The sequence below is a fragment of the Protopterus annectens genome, chromosome 5.part0, assembly GCF_019279795.1.
Source record: "Protopterus annectens isolate FY-2018-M chromosome 5.part0, PAN1.0, whole genome shotgun sequence".
Classification (NCBI taxonomy): Eukaryota; Metazoa; Chordata; order Ceratodontiformes; family Protopteridae; genus Protopterus; species Protopterus annectens.
The window spans coordinates 1,214,515,072-1,214,533,983 of NC_056735.1; the positions used below are offsets into that span (position 1 = coordinate 1,214,515,072).

The following is an 18,912-nucleotide window of genomic DNA, read 5'->3' on the forward strand; positions in this document are numbered from 1 at the left end:
AGAGATTTTTTGGCATTGAGCTTAAGGCCATGGTTCTGACAACAGTCGTTGGTTTCAGTGACACCTTTCTGGAGGATGTCAATAGCAGCTCCCAACTTGCAATCATCTGCAAATTCTGTCAGCCAGTGTCCCTTCATGTTGGCCTGGATTTCAGAAAAACAGATACCAATAAGAGAGGACCGAGCCCTGTGGGATTCCAGTCATGACTGATCGGCAGTCTGACTTGGAGACAGCTACTTTCACACTGTGGTTTCTGTGAGCCAGTTTGAAATCCACCTAGGGACACAGGGGTCGATGCCTAGCTTAGTGAATTTTCCTATGATTCCTAAGTGGAGAATGGTATCAAAGGCCTTGACCAGATCAAGGTAGGCTGTATGAACCACCTGGCCTTCATCCACAGCTCTGATAAAGAAGTCGACCAGGTTACGCAGGCATTTGCTACCCTTCACAAAACCAAATTGTGTGGGATCCAGAGTTTGGAGATTCCCTATATCCTTGTTTATTAGGTCCACGATGATGCGTTCCATAGCTTTGCATATCAGACTCGTCAGGCTAATGAGGCGATAGTTCCCAAGGTCTGTAGTCATTCCTACTTTGTGGAGAGGGATGACTGTAGCAATGCGCCAGTCGGTAGGGACAAAGCCTGAAGTGAGGCTGTGACTGAACAAGGCACATAGGTGAGGAGCCAGTTCACTCTGTAGTTCATGTAGAACACAACCAGGGATATTGTCAGTTCCCATAGAAGCTGTATTCCTGACCTTGGACAGTGCTGTTTTAATCTGTGCAGCAGTAATACTACTGGGTGCCTGGCAATCTACTGGTATTGTGATTGGTCCTGGGGGGGGGGCGGGGGGGGGTAAAGTTGGCGATGAATCTGTCGGCCAGTATAATGGCAATATCTGTTGGCTCGGTATAGGAGGTACCATTATGCAGTAGCTCAGAGCAAATCTGGGTATTGCCATGGAGATTCTTTACATAACTATAGAAGGCCTTTTAGATGCCTTTACTATCTGCTGCAATTCTGTTTTCATAGCTAGCTTTAGAGGATTTGATGAGGGATCTCAACTTTTTGTTGAGGCTGATAAGGGAGTTTTTCCAGTCTTGGGACTTCACCTTATTCCATATCAATTTGCTCCTTCTGTTGTAGAGTTTGTTTATGGCAGTGGACCACAAGATTGGCTTTCTTTTTTTGTAGGAGATTGTCTTGGTTCTATTGGGTGTGGCAAGATCTGTGCATTTGTGTATGTGTTCGTACAGTGCACTGGTGTATGATTAGGCAGTCATGCAACTATTCCCCATTTGCATGGGTGCCATGAAGTTAGCCACCTCTGTTTTTAGGAGCCCAAAGTCAGCATTGGAGATGTTTTTCATGGTGGTTACCGATGCAAAGGGGGGGGGGGGATGTGGATTTCCAAGTTGATTAGTTTGTGGTCGGATCTAAGCAGGGAGGAGTTGACTATTGGTGTAGAGCATTAGTCACCCATGTTAGTAATGACAAGGTCAAGGATACTGCTACCTCTAATGGGGGTAAGAACGAGCTGGTCCAAGGCACTGGAATTAATGTATTCTAGGAAACTTTGGGCAAGTGTATTCGTACATGAGTAGATTTCCCAGTTAAAGGAGGAGTAGTTGAATTCACCCAGTATGAGTGTGTCAGGTTGGAACCCAATATTCTCCAGGGTGCTTAGGAACGTGGAATGAGAGTCTTGGGACACGGCTGAGGACCTACAGCAGGGTACAACCTGAATCGCTGTCTTACCCAATGTTAGCTGCACCTGAAGTATCTCTGATGCGTTATGTTGGGCTACCAGTCTGGAGGTGTGCGCATCCTTTATGAATATGGAAACACCACTGCCATTGGAGCTTCGGTCCATGTTCTGGGGCTGAAAGTTGTGGAATGAGTTATAGCCTGGTAGTGCAGGGGTGGTTTCTGCTGCCTTGAACCAGGTCTCTGTTACAGCACCAATGTCTATGTCCTCCATTTTAAGGAGTGCTTCGAACGAGTGCATTTTGAGATTTAGACTTCTAACGTTGAGCAGCATGACCCACATATTCCATTTGTTTGCAGCTGTTACAGTGGTAATATGGTCTTTGCTGTCATTTGAATGAGTTACAATATTTGTCATCCTGGGAAGATATGGCTGATAAACCACACTGCTTTGCCATGAATGGTCTACACCTGTCTGCCTCTAGGCTTCCAAATATTATCTAATACTTTGTCCACCATCATAGTGACTTTTTTTAGGCACTGTCAATGAAAAAAACATTTGACACAGCTAAACCAACCCCTGGTAATGTAAAGATGATGCTGCTCAATGTAAGGAGTTAAAACAAAAACCTACATCACCTTCAAGATCTCTTCAATCTGGTGTAGCTACTGAGCCATAGCTTAAGGCAAAGGAGAACATCCCAGCAGTGCAGAGCTATAATGGCTTCCACATTTTTGAAATACTACTTTAAAAGGGGAGAAAGGGTGGAGGTGTCTAAATTAACATCAAAAGCAATCACATCTCAAGGTTGGTCAAGCTGTAGAACACTTTTGAGTTTCTTCACATAAAACTCACAACAGGTAAAGCCCCATATAATGTCTTTATGGGCTACGGGACTCCCAATATGACACAAGAAACACATAGCATTTACTTAAATGGAGTCACTACCCATTCTATTCCACGCCATACTCACGGGTGGCTTCAACTACCCTTCTATAAACTGGGAAACATACTCAACCTCAAACATGCAGGCCCAAAGAATCCTGGACCACCTACTCCATATACCCACTAGGGGTGCAAACATACTTGACTTGTTCCTCACAAACATGAAGCAAAGTTGCTACCTGATTGTAAAATCCTCACTGATCAGATAGGTCCACAAAGCTGTCTCATTCAAATAAAAATAAAGCTTGGAGCACCACCAAACCCTAGAAATTTTAAGAATTATTCCAAGATAAACTTCATGCTTTTAAATAACATATCAAAATTTCATGAACCCTCAAAAACACTGCTGCTATGCAGAGTCATTCACCAAGTCCTTGTACAACCATGTATACCATCTGAAATATAGGCAGTGGAACATACCTGAAATAAGCACACAAGTTGAAAAAACAAGCCACCTTGGTGGAATCTTACATAAACAGGTTGTATTAACAAAAGGAAGAAAGTCACGCCCAAACAAAGTGCAATGCCCTACAAGGCAAGAACTCTATCAACTTAGTAAGCAAATCAGGGGGGATTAATTAATTCCACCAAAGCCAAATTTGAGCTAAAACTAGCCTCCTAGGCAAAGAACAATCATAAAGCATTCTTCAGCTATGACTGCAACCTCAAAAGCAATGCACACAACGTGCCAAACTAATTGTAAATAGATCAACCTACACTGAGCCAGAAGATGGGCCTAATGCCCATTAAGTTCAGTTGCAATTTTACCCCGCTTTCGCTACGAGGTTACTTTCAAGACATACTTTCAACCGTAATTCCTCCCAACTACCACTAAAGAACGAGTCCTAAAAAAGAGATCCCAAAGCAAAAAATACTGCATCAAAGAGGTCTGGCAGACTGTTTTATTGTCGAGGCCACTAGAATCACTTTTTAACCAGAGTATCCAAAAATGCATCATACTAAATGAATAGATGACTGCAACCATTATCCCTCTACAAAAAGGCAGGTCATCCATGGAACCAGGGAACTATAGACCTATAAGCCCAACTAGTCTCATATGTAAAGTCGTGGAAATAAAAATAATCATGGATATGGTAAATGATAACATACTTAACTTTCAGATATTGCATCCAACTCAGTTTGGATTTGTTAGGAGTAGGTCATGCCTACACAACCTGGTTGACTTCAAGAAAATCAGCAAAGCGATGTATGCAGACAAAACTGTGGATACTGACTACTTTGACCTGACATAGGAAGACAATACCCCACTTGGACACTGTAGATAAGCTCAAGAAACTAGGGATAAATTCCTACGTCATCCACTGGATATCCAAATGGATCATAGATAGACTCCCTACCTTAACTTCTTGGATCCGACCTCCAATAAAAAGCACATCATTAGCAGGGTCCCTTAGGGCTCAGTGCTGGGGCTACTTCTGTTTGGCATCTACTTCTCTGAAGTCTAGGCTAACATCAAACACCTGTCTTATTTCACAGATTACTGTAAGGTGCAGTCACAGAATCCCTCAATGACACAAACACCCTCCAAGATGACCTGACAGACTAATAACTGGTGCCACAGTCACAGTGTAAAACTCACTGTTAAGTGTGTAATAGTCTCTTTCAGAAGTCTGCAAATTACTACAGTGAAAATACATTCCCAAGGGTCGGAGGAGTGGTCAGGGGTTTGGGAACACTTGTAAACAATTATCTGGGCTTTGCCCACCATGTGTCAAATATAGCAAAGAAATCTTTTTATGTTGTGCAACTTATAAAAAAGCATATAGCATCCAAGTCCAAAGATGTAATTGTTCCATTGCATTTAGCTCTCGATATACCATTTATTACTACAATACTCCTTTTTAGTAAGTACTTGACTAGGCACACTGACCAACTGGAGGACTTGCAAAGATTACTCTCAAAAAGAATACACAGTGTAGTCAACATGTCCTATGCAGACCACCTCAAATCCCTATCCTTATACCATGTCTACTCCCAACTACTAAGAAGCTATCTATGCCTGGCCTACGAAGTAGCTTCTGATCCAGCATTAATGGAACTGTTGCATATTTACAAAACAATTAGCATCAGAAACACAAGATCTAAGGACTTCATCTTTACATGCAACATAAACAAGACAGATTGTAAAGGCAGGTATGTGTCTCAGGGACTGCTTATCTAGAACAGGCTTCCCATTCAAGTGCAGCAAAGTTCTTCTACATGCTTATTCAAGCGCAACCCAGATAAGTTGATAGGGTTTTGTAAATTGACCACTGGGCTGACAACAATGACTCTATTAGAAATGGGGAGCTTTCTAAATTCTTGACTAGCACCACCAAAGTTATAGCTACCCTGAACAAAAACTGTGTGATCGAAGCTAGTACACTGCATTTGGGTAGCGTGGTTAGGCTTAAAAAGGCCCTTCAAGGTCATTAGCATACTATTCACTAGGATACTATGAGCAAGATAAAACGGTTACTAGGTGAGAAGAGCATAAGGACAGAGAACCCAAACTATACTGAAGTACAAAATATAAAAGTAAAGTTAATATCAAATTTGTAAAGTGTAAAGAATTACAACCACAAACAATCTACTTCAGCAGAACTATGATCCTCACAGGCACTGCAACTGAAAAAGAAAGAAAAGTTAATTGTGTCAGATTTATACAAATATGTCTACATCTGTGAAGTCAGTCACTACAGATAAGGAATCAGAGATACATTATAAGCATTAAGAAAAGAAATGAAAGGTGAAAGTAAAGATAAATTAGCTGGAAACTCTTTGCATAAAAAAATCGAATTCAGTCATGGAGCTAAACTAACATTATATATACAATGAGTTCTTAGTTTAAGGAATCCAAAAACTGTACGCAATTAAGCTAAAACCTCTAACAAGTCTGGTTACTGTCTAATAATAAAGAAACAGACATGTTATATGCAGTAAGCCAAATAACAAGAGCTCATCTAGAGCAAGTTATACATGAGACCCTATTATTAGAACAGAAACTTTACAAACTACTCTCAACTCCAGAAAGTCACTCCCCTTGCAGCTAAAGTTCCTAAATTTTACTAAACCTACTCATACTACCTGATACACTGTTGCCCCTATATCGAAACTCTACAGCAATGCACATACATTTCTCTCTCAGGTACGTAATCTTTGGCAAGCTCTCCCCCATCTACCTAAAGGAAATCAACACTTCGTCCAAATTCAAAGTGTAATTCAAAAGGCACTTATTCATCCAATCCAGAAGCTCCTGCATCAGCACAAAACATTTATCACTTAATGCACTGTCCCCATCTCCTTTCCAAGTGTCTTCGCCTCCCGTCAAATTTACTAAACATTGATCCACTTTAGAAACTAATGTGCACATTGCAAACTGCACTCTACTGGTTCATTAGAATGTATACTATATATACAGTTTTTTATATGTAACTACTCTGAGCTACTTTGTTATTGCTTCCACTTCTGTACTCGTTTGTGAAATGTTCTGTTTTCACTTGGTCTGAGCCTGAAACGGGTGTGTTTTGCATATGCCAACAAATCTACTAATATATTCTACTTAGTCTGCTTAAGGCAGAGTGCATTTTATTTCTTTAATATGATACAGCACTGATCTACAGCAACATTCCTGAAAATTAGGCCAGGAACACTGCCTGGTTAAAGTGAACCTGATCTCTTACATGGAGAAAACTGGCATTAACACGCATCACAATACTTGCAGCATTTTTAAAATTATTTATGCATTCATTAACTACAGATATCGCACTGGGCAGTGCTCATTCATCAGGGAGGCCTGTAAGAAAGGCTACACAACACAGCATAAGAATATCAATCAGAAATGGCATACAAAGCAGAGTACAGGGTTATTAGAATAAGTGGCAAATCTAATATAAATGTAGGGGGAGGGGGAAGAACAATTTTTGAATCAACATCTATTTTCTGAACAATAAAAGGGGTGGGTTTGGCATAACAGTTAAGGTCTTCATCTCATAAACACAAGGTACAGAGTTTGATTCTGCCCTCAGGTTTAAAATGTCCCTTTAGGGCAGTTAGCCTACTATTCACCTATGAAAGTCTATCTCTGGCTTTATTTTCTTACTAAAAACCACAGTAATTTACCAGGAAATAGAAAAAAATGACAAAGGACATGGCCAAAAATGTACTTCAACATCAGGTGTACTTGGCAAGTTCTGGAAGTGTTGAGGTATGCATAAACTGTATGCAACTATAAACAGTAATAATGTGACTGCATCATAAAGAAGAAAAATTCCCACTCTTACCCACCTAACAAGGTATAGTAACTACACTTTCTACCTCACCTATGCTGTAAAGGATCCTATAGGCAACACTATTAACATAACCTAAAAAAAAAAAAAAATATATATATATATATATATATATATATATATATACACACACATACACACATACACACACGCTACTCTGTTCAAAGCAGGAAAAACTGTAGATATATTACTCCATTTCACTTACAAAAAAAATGGATCAAAGGTTTGGCTTCAGCATGCAGTTTCTAAAACACTATAATTTGGGATTAATGATGGTAATCCTCAGTAAATTAACCCCAAGATAAATTTTAACGAAAGGCTGGGCAGAAATGTTCTTTCATGCTCCTTTATATGAACTACAACTACTACTAAAGCACAACTGGAAAAGGAATAAGCAAAATCAAACACACAAAATTAGTAAATAACCTGGAAACTAAAACAAATAGTTGAGAAGCAGAAGCTAGCAGCAGAAGTACATACCTGAAATCACTATGATTTATTGGGTGCTTTTGTCATGGAAAAAATGCTGGGTGAATAAGCAATTTCAGTTATGTCCTACTTCTCCAGCCATCTTGCCTGGCCACTGTTCAACTTGAAAAACTGAACTGCAGCATCAACAGATGCATATGTATTTGGAAACACAGAAAAACAAATTGCTGCACACACTGATGCTTGTGTGTGCAATAGCTACTAGAAGTACAATGGTCCCAGCACTTATTTATTCAACTAAACTGAAAAATGTGTTGAACCATTACAAAAATCAAACTAAAAACTAAGTAATACAATCCACAAGTAGTCTTCCACTCTGAAAGAACCAACATTTACTAAAATACTAAAAAAAGAAAAAGACAGTCAAAAAACGTCAAAACTTTGGCCTGGAAGATCTGCAGCAGTAGTAACCATCCTTGCTCTTCTGTAGCAAAACAAATACATCTAGAAACAGATGACTCAAAAATAAGTTCCTGCTTATGGTCAAGAGCATTTTTGTGAAAGTTTGAAGGCAGGGTAAGAATGCCTGCATAGTTTAAAAGAAGGTATGCATAATATTAAAAAGGGTGATTCATGGGAAAAGAAAGATTAGGAGGGAGTGCCTTAGATTAGGAGGGAGTGCCTTAGTCTACATTGCTGTCACACAGGGGCGGCTCGTGGCATCGGGCTGCCGGACTGCAGCCCCCGCAAAATAAAAAATAGAAAAAAAAAATATTTAAATTTTGTGGACTACGCGCATGCGCAGTAGTCCCGACTACTGTCGGTCTATGCGCATGCTCAAGGCAGTCCAGCATTCCCCATAGAGGGACACAAGGAGACGTCTGTGCACTTTTAAAGTGCACAGACTCGCTGGGATTATCGGTCGCGTCCTGACTGCAACAGCAGCAGTCAGGACAGTCTCGTCGTCGGGAAGGAGCTTTGGGATCTCGTCGGGAAGGAGCTTTGCTTGGGATCTCGCGGGTCTTTGGAGTATTGCGCGGGCAGGATGTACATTAGCTGGATGTATTCAGGTAAGTGTATGGTGCTTTTTACTTTTATTGTACAATGTTTATACTCGATTGACCTTTTGTGTGCGAGTATGGTGCTTTGTTTTACTGGATTGTGTATGGTGCTTTGTTTTACTGGATTGTGTGTGTGTATGCTGCTTTGTTTTACTGGATTGACTTTGTGTATGGTGCTTTGTTTTACTGGATTGTGTGTGTCTGTGAAAATGCCCCAGGTGCTCATGGTGGTGTGGTAGGGAATACCTCAGGCTTGAACCCTGTACCCTGTATGCAGGTGTTAAAGACTTGAGTTCCCTACCCACCACCATTTGTAAAGAAATTGCAGATTTTTGCCTCATATTCGATCTGATCTGTTCCTCATAATATCTGTGGTTTGTAAATGTTGCAATGCTTGATATCTGATGGTGTAGTAGTAGCATTGTTTCCTCACAGCTGCAGGTTCTCAGGTTTGATTCTTGGCTGGGGTTCCTTCTTTGTGGGGTCTGTATCTTCTCCCTGTGTTTGTGTGGGTTTGTTTTGTGTCCTCCCATGTTACAAAGACATGTCTGCATTATTTCTTCCTGGGCCTCTGCTAAAATTGTTTTTTGTTTCAAGTCAGACTGTCCTGATTAAAAAATGTTAAATAAAATTGACAGGCATTTGAATTTCAGACTTAAGGGTTTCAGGTTTGATTCTTGGCTGGGGTTCCTTCTTTGTGGAGTCTGCATCTCCTCCCTATGTTTGTGTGGATTTGCTCTGGTGCCCTGCCATTTTACAAAGACGTGTCTGCAGTATTAATCCCTGTGTCTCTGCTGAAAATTGTTTTTGTTCTGTCCGCAGTAAAATTGACAGGCATTTGAATTTCAGACTTCAGTTTTCTGAATGTTTCATTCCTTGCATATTTGATGGTGCAGTTGGTAGTATTGTTGCCTCACAGCTATAGGTTTTCTGGTTTGATTCTTGGTTGGGGTGGCTTCTGTGTGGAGTCTGCATCTCCTCCCTGTGTTTGTGTGGATTTGCTCTGGTGCCCTGCCATTTTACAAAGATGTGTCTGCAGTATTAATCCCTGCATCTCTGCTGAAAATTGTTTTTGTTCTGTCAGCAGTAAAATTGACCGGCATTTGAATTTCAAACTTCATGTTCTTAAGAATACATAGTAGCACAACCTTTTTTTCTAGCAATTTTCTAAGTTTATAAGATGAATATTTTAAATTTGTCCCTATTTTTGGGACTGTATTCCCCCATTATTGGCTTCGTCCAGGTTTTTGTGCTAAGGTTGACAGCTATGGCAAGAAATGAATTCACTGAATATGTTTGAGGGCTGTATTCCCTCATTACTGGGTTTGTCCAGGTGTTTTGTATTAAGAGGTTGACAGCTATGGTGAGAACTGAATTCACTAAATGATAGCCATTTAAGTTTCAGTCTTCCTCTCTTTTACAAAGCAGCTGATGTGGCATAGTGGTATGTTACTCTGACTGTTTTTTGCTCAGGGACCTTGGCAGTAAAATGTATGGTGGCAACACAACATTTTATTCTAGCAACTTTCCAAGATTATACAAGCAATGTTTAATGTGTCCCTGGTTTTTGGGCTTTTGACCCCCCCCCAATACATTTTGGCTTTTTCCAGTTTTCTTGGGCTGCGAAGTTGAGATGCAGTTGAGTATTGAGTAGATTTTACAAGGAGCTGAGAGCTGCAGGGGAATAGAAGTTTAGTGCTTTGCCTAGTTAATACTATAGCACAACAGGGTGTGTACTTGCTTTTGATGCAGAAGGCTGTGGGTTCTACTCCCACAAGGGGTGGATGCTGCCGTACTGTGAATGTTCTCCTTGGTGAAGATGCTAACTATTAGTCTGTTATCAGTTTGCCATCCATTTCCTCTTGCAATATTATTACTAGCTTATCATTTTTTAATGTAATATAGGCAATTTATTCCTGAGGGGCAACAGACACTATTTTTCGATGAAACCATGAAATATAAAGGTGATTGCTAGCAGCAACCGCTTCATTAGTTACAGATTTCTTTAATGTGGAATTATTTAGATGTCTTACTTCAGAGATTGTGCATATTTACTGATAATGGACTGTAGAATTGTGCATATTTACTGATAAAGGTGGACTGTAGAATTATGCATATTTACTGATAATGGTGGACTGTAGAATTGTGCATATTTACTAATAATGGTGGACTGTGGAATTGTGCATATTTACTAATAATGGTGGACTGTAGAATTGTGTATATTTACTAATAATGGTGGACTGTGGAAGTCTGAGTAGACTTTTTATGATAAATGTTCTCAACTGGGCAGTTTTGCCATTATGGGTGCATATGGTTTGTTTCATTGCTTACTGGAAAAATGTTCAAAACAAATTTAAAACACCCTCTAACAAGTGTACTGCATTGTACAAGGAATATAATTTTAGTATAATGAGGAAGGTGTATCAAAGAGCACATGTATGTTTCATATGCAAGGGGCCTATGATTTGAAAACAGCCCAAAATTAATCTTTATCTGCCACTGGCAAAATGTATTTTTTGAATGTGGGTTTCAATGCTGTTTCAATGAATGTGAGTTTCAAGGGCAGAGAAGTTTTAATGCTGTTTTCATTGTGAGACTGCATTGCTTTGTTTAACAGATGACTTAGTGTTTGTGCTGTAAAATACAAAATAAAACTTTAAAATGAAGTCCAACTCATCATAGAAGTAAAGCAGTATGCACATTAGTGTTTATGGTAAATGGAGTGAAATAGCCAAGTAATGGTTCATTGGAATGGCTGCAGAGGCTCCATTCAACCGTGATTTTGTCAGGGGGGAAGGGCAGCAAACTCAGACAGGCCCAGCTGAACTATACCTCTCAACTGTCCAGATTTTCAAAGAATGAATAGATTTTTGCTTCTTATTTTTGGTTTGTTCTTCATAAAATTTGTAGTTTTCTGGCAAATCATTTAGGAATTAAGTCACTAAATAATAAGTTTCAGACTTCATAACCTTCAGAAAAATGCATGTTAAAGTAAGAGCTGTTCTATCAACTGTCTCAATTTATACAAGAGCAATTTTAGTACTGTTTATATGTGCCCCCAATATATTTGGCCTTGTTCAGATTTACTGCATTAACAGGTTGAGAGGTACATACAAATAAATTGCTTTATAGAATTAGGCATAGCCAACCTCTCAACTGTCCCCAATTTTTGACTCAAAATGTTGCTCTTCCCCCTAATAATCCCTCTGCAAAATAGCAATTTTGGAAGAAAACATGGAGGGTTTACAATTAAGAAATAACTGTAATAATCAAAGTTATAGATTACTTGAAATGCATGTAGATTCTTTTATTTTGTCAGCTACTCATGGTAGCAGTACTAATATTAAAGTGTCCCTTCTTTGACAGGTAGCAGCTGTATTGTGTGTCTATTTTATATTTTTCATCACATTTTGGTCCATTTTTCATAAAGTTGTGTTTTTGGCAAGTTAGTGACAAATCACTAAAGACTGAAGTTAGAAAATGACAGACATTTGAGTTTCAGATTTTATACCCTTCAGAAAATTCATACTAATGCAAGACCTATTCTATTATCTTTCTAAGTTTATTAGAGCAATATTTAAAAATTGTCCTTATTTTTGGGCCTTTGTCCCACTTCTGTGTATGGCTTTGTCCAGATTTCTTGCTCTTGAGGTTGAGAGGTATGACAAATGTGTCAGGGCCATCACAGTCAGCCAGAGAGATTTCAAATTGTGACATGCTTGTTGCACCCCACTCCCCATGTAGTGACTCTGGATGTGTCCAAGCAAGGCAAGGAGTAGTTGTATCTACCTTGGATGGGGAGGACACACTGCATAAGTATTACAGTGGCTTTTCATCTGTCCTTGATTTTGCAGAATGGTCTGGTTTCTGTCATATTTTTGTACTGTTGATTTATGCTTATTACTCAGATGTATGCTTATTACTCAAAGTGCCTGTTGCTCTGTGTTTAAGTAGCAATGCTTTAATGACCATAAGGTAAGCTTGTCTGAGATCGTAAGATGCAAGTAAGCTTTAATAAGCATACTGTTAAAGAATTGCCAACATTGAAAGCCTTTCTGTTGTTGCCATGCAGAGAATACTTGACTAGATAATGTATAAGCCTTGGGTATTAAAGGACAGGATTCCATTATTTAAAAAGCTCATTACACTTGTTGGAGACTTCCAGTCATCTCTACAGACTTTACCCGTAAACTAAACAGAATGCCAATCGTGTGGTCCATAACCTGTACAGTAATCCTTTAAGCAATGTATCTTGAGCTTGTTTCTTGTTTGCTTTTCATTTTTTACTTTTATCATGTTTTCCCCATGAAACAAGTTGTCAGGCAGCAGGTCTTTTTGGATAAGAAACATTTTTACAAGTGGGGCATCACATAGATTTCTACTTTCAGCATGTTACTTGGTACTTTAATAAAGCTGAATATATTATAATTAGAACTGCAGTGCAAGGAGAAGTGGTTTGAATTGAGTGCTTCTGGTTTTTCTTATACTTGATTTTGACTGGCATTCCAGTAATGTATTTAAAAAGCAATTTATTTTTTCATGCCTCACAACCTTTTGTTTCCATCTAGATATTAAGTAAGCTGTCATGCAGCCAATGCATTGAAATATTTTTATTCTTCTACACTTATTTTTATCTTGATTGGACTTTCATAATGATGGTTTGCCACCCAGGGCAGCGTATTTAATTAAAGTTAGTTTTTTGTGGTTTTGTGCATAGCCCCTCCCCTTTCTGGTTGACCACACCCCCACCCCTTGACCCCACCCATTCAGCTGTCTCCTGCAGCCCCCCTGTGATTTGAAGTCACCAGCCGCCACTGCTGTCACAATGATGTTTTACTTGGCAAAATGTTTTACTGAAGCTGCAAGACTGTGAGATTCAAGTTATTTGAAAAGATGGCTAGCTTTATCGCTAGCAAGATGCTGGTGTTTGGTAAAAATGAGAAATAAAGTGCTTAGCCATGCTTGGACGGTTATTCTGAGTAATGGAATTGACAGGTAGGGAAGAACAATACATTAGGGAGGAGAAACCATGCTAATTAACCTGTAGTTGTCCTTTAAGTTCTACAACCCATGCTACCATTAATGCAAGAATGGCTGTCCAGTCAATGATGGGAGCCCGCTTCGGTCATCCTCCTCATGCCACCTTCAAAGACAGAACCACTAAATCAACCTCTACACCAGATGTGGCTGCAAATCACTGAATATTTACAATCTTGTTATCATCCTCCTTTTCACATGACTACCAGTGGGAGCAACATATTCAAATTTACCATGGACCATCGCAAATAAAGTGTATTAAACATCAAGCTTTCCAAATAATACAATTCGTAAACAATCCATATCACCTTCAAAATATTTCTACATAACTGCTCAGAAGGATATTAAATAGCAATTTTATTGTGCACAGTCGTAAGATCACGGAAATTTACTTCCACTCTGCTTTTCAATATCGTAACTGCTGTCTCACTTTACTGGTCCTCAGAAAAGATGCTTTAGGCTGAGAATCTAAAGTTTAACACCACTAGTTGTCAAACTAATCACACTGGGATATTATGTTTCAAAGGTTGTCATAGCCATGGGTGGTAGTGAGGATAAGCTCCCAACTATCTGTAAAATGCTCCCATGGCATTAATCTCTCAATAATCTCTGACAGCCCAGCTTACTTTTTAAGCCTGGCAAAACTGTTTGCACTGACAGGATAAGGAACAAAGGCAGGTGACTGGCACCTTAAAACCAGTTACTTTGGGCAGGTGAGGCTCTTCAGACTGGGAAGGCAACCTACCTAGAAGGAAAACTCTGATTTAAAACCTCCGCTGCCTAGCAGCAGTACCTAGTCATAGTGAAGGCTTTGGGACTAAACCCCAAGGAAAAACCTGGAGACAGAGCCACTAAGGCAGTTTGAGGTTATACTCTAACTCATTCTAGCAGCTCCTGGGATGACAATGATGCCAAGTTGTACTGGCCTTGCCTGTCCTTTGGATTACATCAGTGGTGTGGAGAGGGTGAACCTGCTGCTGGGCATCAGCTGTTTCCTCAAAATTCACTTGCCTAGGCCTGTAGCAAAGAGAGGACATCCTGGCATCACTGAGCAGCGGCACAACACAGGAAGCAGCGGTTACTGGCATTAGGTACAGAGATTCATAGGAAAGTACTAAACTAGCTAACTTTGTAAGGCCATTTTAAGCCTAGCCAATTTCCCCTTGGTAAGAATCAAACCCTGTACCTTGTGTTTGTGAGGTGAACACCTTAGCCATTATACCAATCTCCAAACCCTAAAATAAATAAGTACTACGCTGGCTGCTCTTGTGGGCCATTTTAAGCCTAGCCAATCTCCCTCAAAGGAGAAAATCAAACCCTGTGTCATGTGTCTGAGAGGAAAACACTTCACACTTTATGCCAAACACTAACTCAAACATATTCTTCTCATGGAATGAGGATACAACACCAAGTGTTACTTACACACTCGTACAAAGTTTTTCCAAATTGGGCATCAAACCTCCTACCTATTTACACATGCTTGAGAACACTTACTTGCAAGCGCCACAGGAGAACAACATTAAGCCACTGCACTCAACTAGCATAGAGTGAAGTGCCAGAGATTGCCTCTGTCAGTGGGAGAGATCCTCCAATATCACAGGGCAGCCCCCAGCCAAATAGGTGATGCCTCACCATGGTCCAATTGCTCCACCGGGTATGTTGGGATTAGGGAACCACCAACAGGAGGATCATTAATCACACACCTGAAAAAAACAAAGCAAAAAAATAAACCAGCCTTTACGCTGGGCACATGGAATATAAGGGTGATGACTCTAGGCCTTATGGAAGATCTACAACACATCAGTGAAGCTCAGAAGACAGCAGTCATTAGCAATGAGCTCAGCAGATGGCAGACAGACATTGTGGCCCTCCAGAAAACAAAGCTGTCATCCTTTGGATGTCTCAGAGAAGAAATTTGTTTTTTTTCTGATACGAGAAGCTTCCAGAAGATACAAGAGAACATGGTGTTGGTTTCACAATCAGAAAAAACCTTGTTGACTTAGTTATACCACCAAATGTAGGAAATGAAAGAATGCTGACAATTCGGCTGCAAACAGAGGCCATGGTCAACATCTTCAGCTCTACATGCCTCCTTTAACTTCTGCCCAGGAAATCAAGGACAAGTTCTATGATGAAGATATTGCTGCCATTAATGAGGTCCATTCCCATAAAGGCAACTTTAATGCCAAAGACCATCACAACTAGAAATCCTGTCTGGGACAGTTCAGAACAGGAAAGATGAATGAAGATGAAAACGTACAGCGTCTCTTTGAGCTTTGTTCCCAATATGACTTCTGCATAACCAGCACCTTATTCAATGTCATGCCCAAGCACAAAGTTTCATGGCGTCGCCAAGAAGGTTCTTTCACTCTACAAAGGAAAGGAGGCTGGGTACTGACATAGGCAAAACCAGTGACCCTTCAAAAGTAGTCAAGTTTGACCAAGCACTTGAAGAGGCTTTGCCTGGATGGCACTGATAGCAAGAGATGGGAAAAATTACAACATGCTATTTATAACAACTTGCAATATTTATTTTTGGGAAGAAAACAGCGGAGTGGATTGATTTGAGGCCCATACTGATTAAGAAGAAAAGACAGACACTGGCTGCATGTAGGTCTTCTCCCAATGAAGAGAACCTGCAAGTGCTCTACTGCGCTCAAAGTCAAGAGCAGCAGGTAGCTAAGTATTGTGCTAATGATTACTGGCTTCAATTTTGCCTCAAGATTCAGCAGGCCATGGATACTGGTAACATGCAAGGTATGTACAATGGGATGAAGCAAGCCCTCAACTCATCACAAAGGAAGATCACCCAACTTAAGTCAGCCACAGACTGGGTCCTGAAGGACAGAACCAAGCAGATGGAATGCAGAGTATAATATTACTCACAGCTGTACACCACAGAAACCATAGTTACGGAGAGAGCCCTTAATGCCAGTGAGCCTCTGCCTTCTATAACCAAACTCGATGCAGAGTCCCCCTTAGAGGAACTCAACTTGCTAAAAGTACTCTTCTAGAAAACACCCCAAAAAAGATGGTATTCATTCAGAAATCCTTACATGTGTCAGCAGTACCTTAATCTCAGAGCTACATGCAATACTTTGCCAAAGCTGGAGAGAAGGCAGTGCTCCGCAAGATAAAAGGGATGCTAAAATAGTTACTATCATTAAGAACAAGAGACACAAAAGTGATTCTTACAACTATCATGTTATCTCCCTTCTCAGTACCTCGGGGAAACTGTTTGCAAGTGTTGTCCAGAAAGGCCCCACCATTCTTGCAGAGAGAGTTTACTCAGTCTCACTGTGGGTTCAGAGATAAATGGTCTACCACAGACACGGTTTTCACTATTGGGCAACTATAAGTCAAGTACAAGGAGCAGAACAAACCTCTGCATATTGCCTTCAATGATCTAGCTAAGGCATTCACCTTCATCAGTAGGAAAGGTCTGTTAATTCTAGCAAAGATGGTCTGTCCCCTAATACTATTTAGCATTATGAAAGCCTTCTATAAAGGCATGAAGTGGAATACCATGTCCAATAAAGCTACATTCTCAGTGGAGTGAAGCAGTGGTGTGTACTGGCTCAAATACTGTTTGCTATCTTTTCAGTTCTGCTGAAATTTGCTTTCAGAACTGCTACAGAGGGCATCTTTCTCTGAAGCAGAATGGATAGCAACATCTTCGAACTGTTGGGGTTTACAGAAGACCAAAGTGCTTAGGAAGCGTATTAGGAAGTTCCTCTTTGCTGGTGACATGGCAATTGCTGCTCAAACTTAGCAGGAACATCAGTCTTTCCTGACTCACTTTGCAGATGCATGTATGGAATTTGGCCTCACAATCTGCCTAAAGACCCAGGTGATTGGTCAAAATGTGCTTAACAAGCCATCTGTCAGGGTAAGTGACTATGAGCAGAAGGTCTTCCATGAGTTCATGTACCTAGGCTCTACAATCTCAGACAACTTGTCACTTGATACCAAGCATATTGGAAAAGTCACCATATTTTCCAGGCTGACAAAGACCATATGGACCAACAATAAGCTTACTGTGCACACCAAGGAGCAAGTTTACAAAGCCTGAGTTTTCAGTACATTACCGTATGCCAGTGAAACAAGCCGCGGTGGTGCAGCAGTTAGCATTGTCTCCTCACAGCAAGAGGTTCTCCCGTTTGATTCTCAGCTGGAGTGCCTTCTGTGTGGAGTCTGCATGTCCTCCCTGCAGTAGTATGACATTAAAGACATGCAGGTAGGTGCGAGTGTGAATGGGCGTGCCTTCGTTGAAGGATGGGTATCGGGCTGGCAACTCAGCACTGTAAAATCAACTGCCAATCACGAGCGGACTGAGATCCACTGTGGCTACCCCTAACTGAGAAAAGCCGAAAGACAAAATGCTTATACCAGTGAAACATGGACTTTGAGCTCAAAATATGACACATGATGGTTGGCCAAATACCAAAAGATCTTGTTTTTGGAGAGCTGGTGTCTGGAAAGAGGACAAAAAAGTTACCAAAATTACGCTGCAGTTATGTGCAAGCACTACCTCAGTGCTCTACCAGCAACACCACCTGACATTCGTTCACCTCAGACAAGTAAGCCTAGAAATGAGAAGTGATGGAAACTCTTGTTATGTATAAAACCACCTTGGCAAGGAGAGCAAATAAGAGCACCCTCAACAAGATCTGTACCCTTCATACCAGACAGAAATCTGCCTACTGCTTGCTCAGAAAGCAGAAAGGACTGCCCCTCCTAGACTAGGATGAGCAGACGCAGAAAATGCGGCTCAAATCAGGCCAACATGGGAGCAAATCCTTGATCCTTTGATATCGAAGGATGCCTACCTAACTTAATATACTCAGAATATTTTGAAAAAATAAAAATAAAAACATTATGAGAGAAAAATCAAATCATGACTGTAGAAAGTGAACAAATGACAACCAAGGAAATTAGAGCCCAGAGATGAACCCCAACTTAAAGAATAGAAGCGCACCAAAATATTTGCATACCACATTGTCACAAAACTAGTTACTAAACTATTTTACACTGAACGGATCATTTTTCGGTGGCTTATTCATCAGTCTAATAAGATCCAGAGTGTCACAGCCCCTCAAAAATCTAGAAAAAAAAATTACTGGCAGTCCCAGGTCTACCCAGCTGACTTCTTTTACACATGTTGAAATAAATGTTTTTTTTTTTTTCACTGACTAACTGCTTATAGCAACATAGCTATCAAAGCTTTCCACCACCTATATAACTAAACACTGTATACAAATTGGCCTGCTTTTTTGTACTTATTTTGTCTAGCTTAGTAACTTCCTCTTGTTTAATGGCATTAACTAAACTTTCCAATACTTATCAGGAACAATTATTCACCCTGAAACAAACCACAAAAATGAGAAAATCCATCAAGTAATCTTCTAATTTCAGATTATTCAGGTACATCATAACCACTCA

General features: G+C 40.2%; 1 protein-coding gene across 1 annotated transcript in view; it reads right to left on the bottom strand.

The window, feature by feature from the left end:
• Positions 1 to 18,912, bottom strand: part of NDC80 (NDC80 kinetochore complex component) — a 2,583,329-nt gene that overhangs the window by 1,614,825 nt on the left and 949,592 nt on the right. The window lies entirely within an intron of this gene.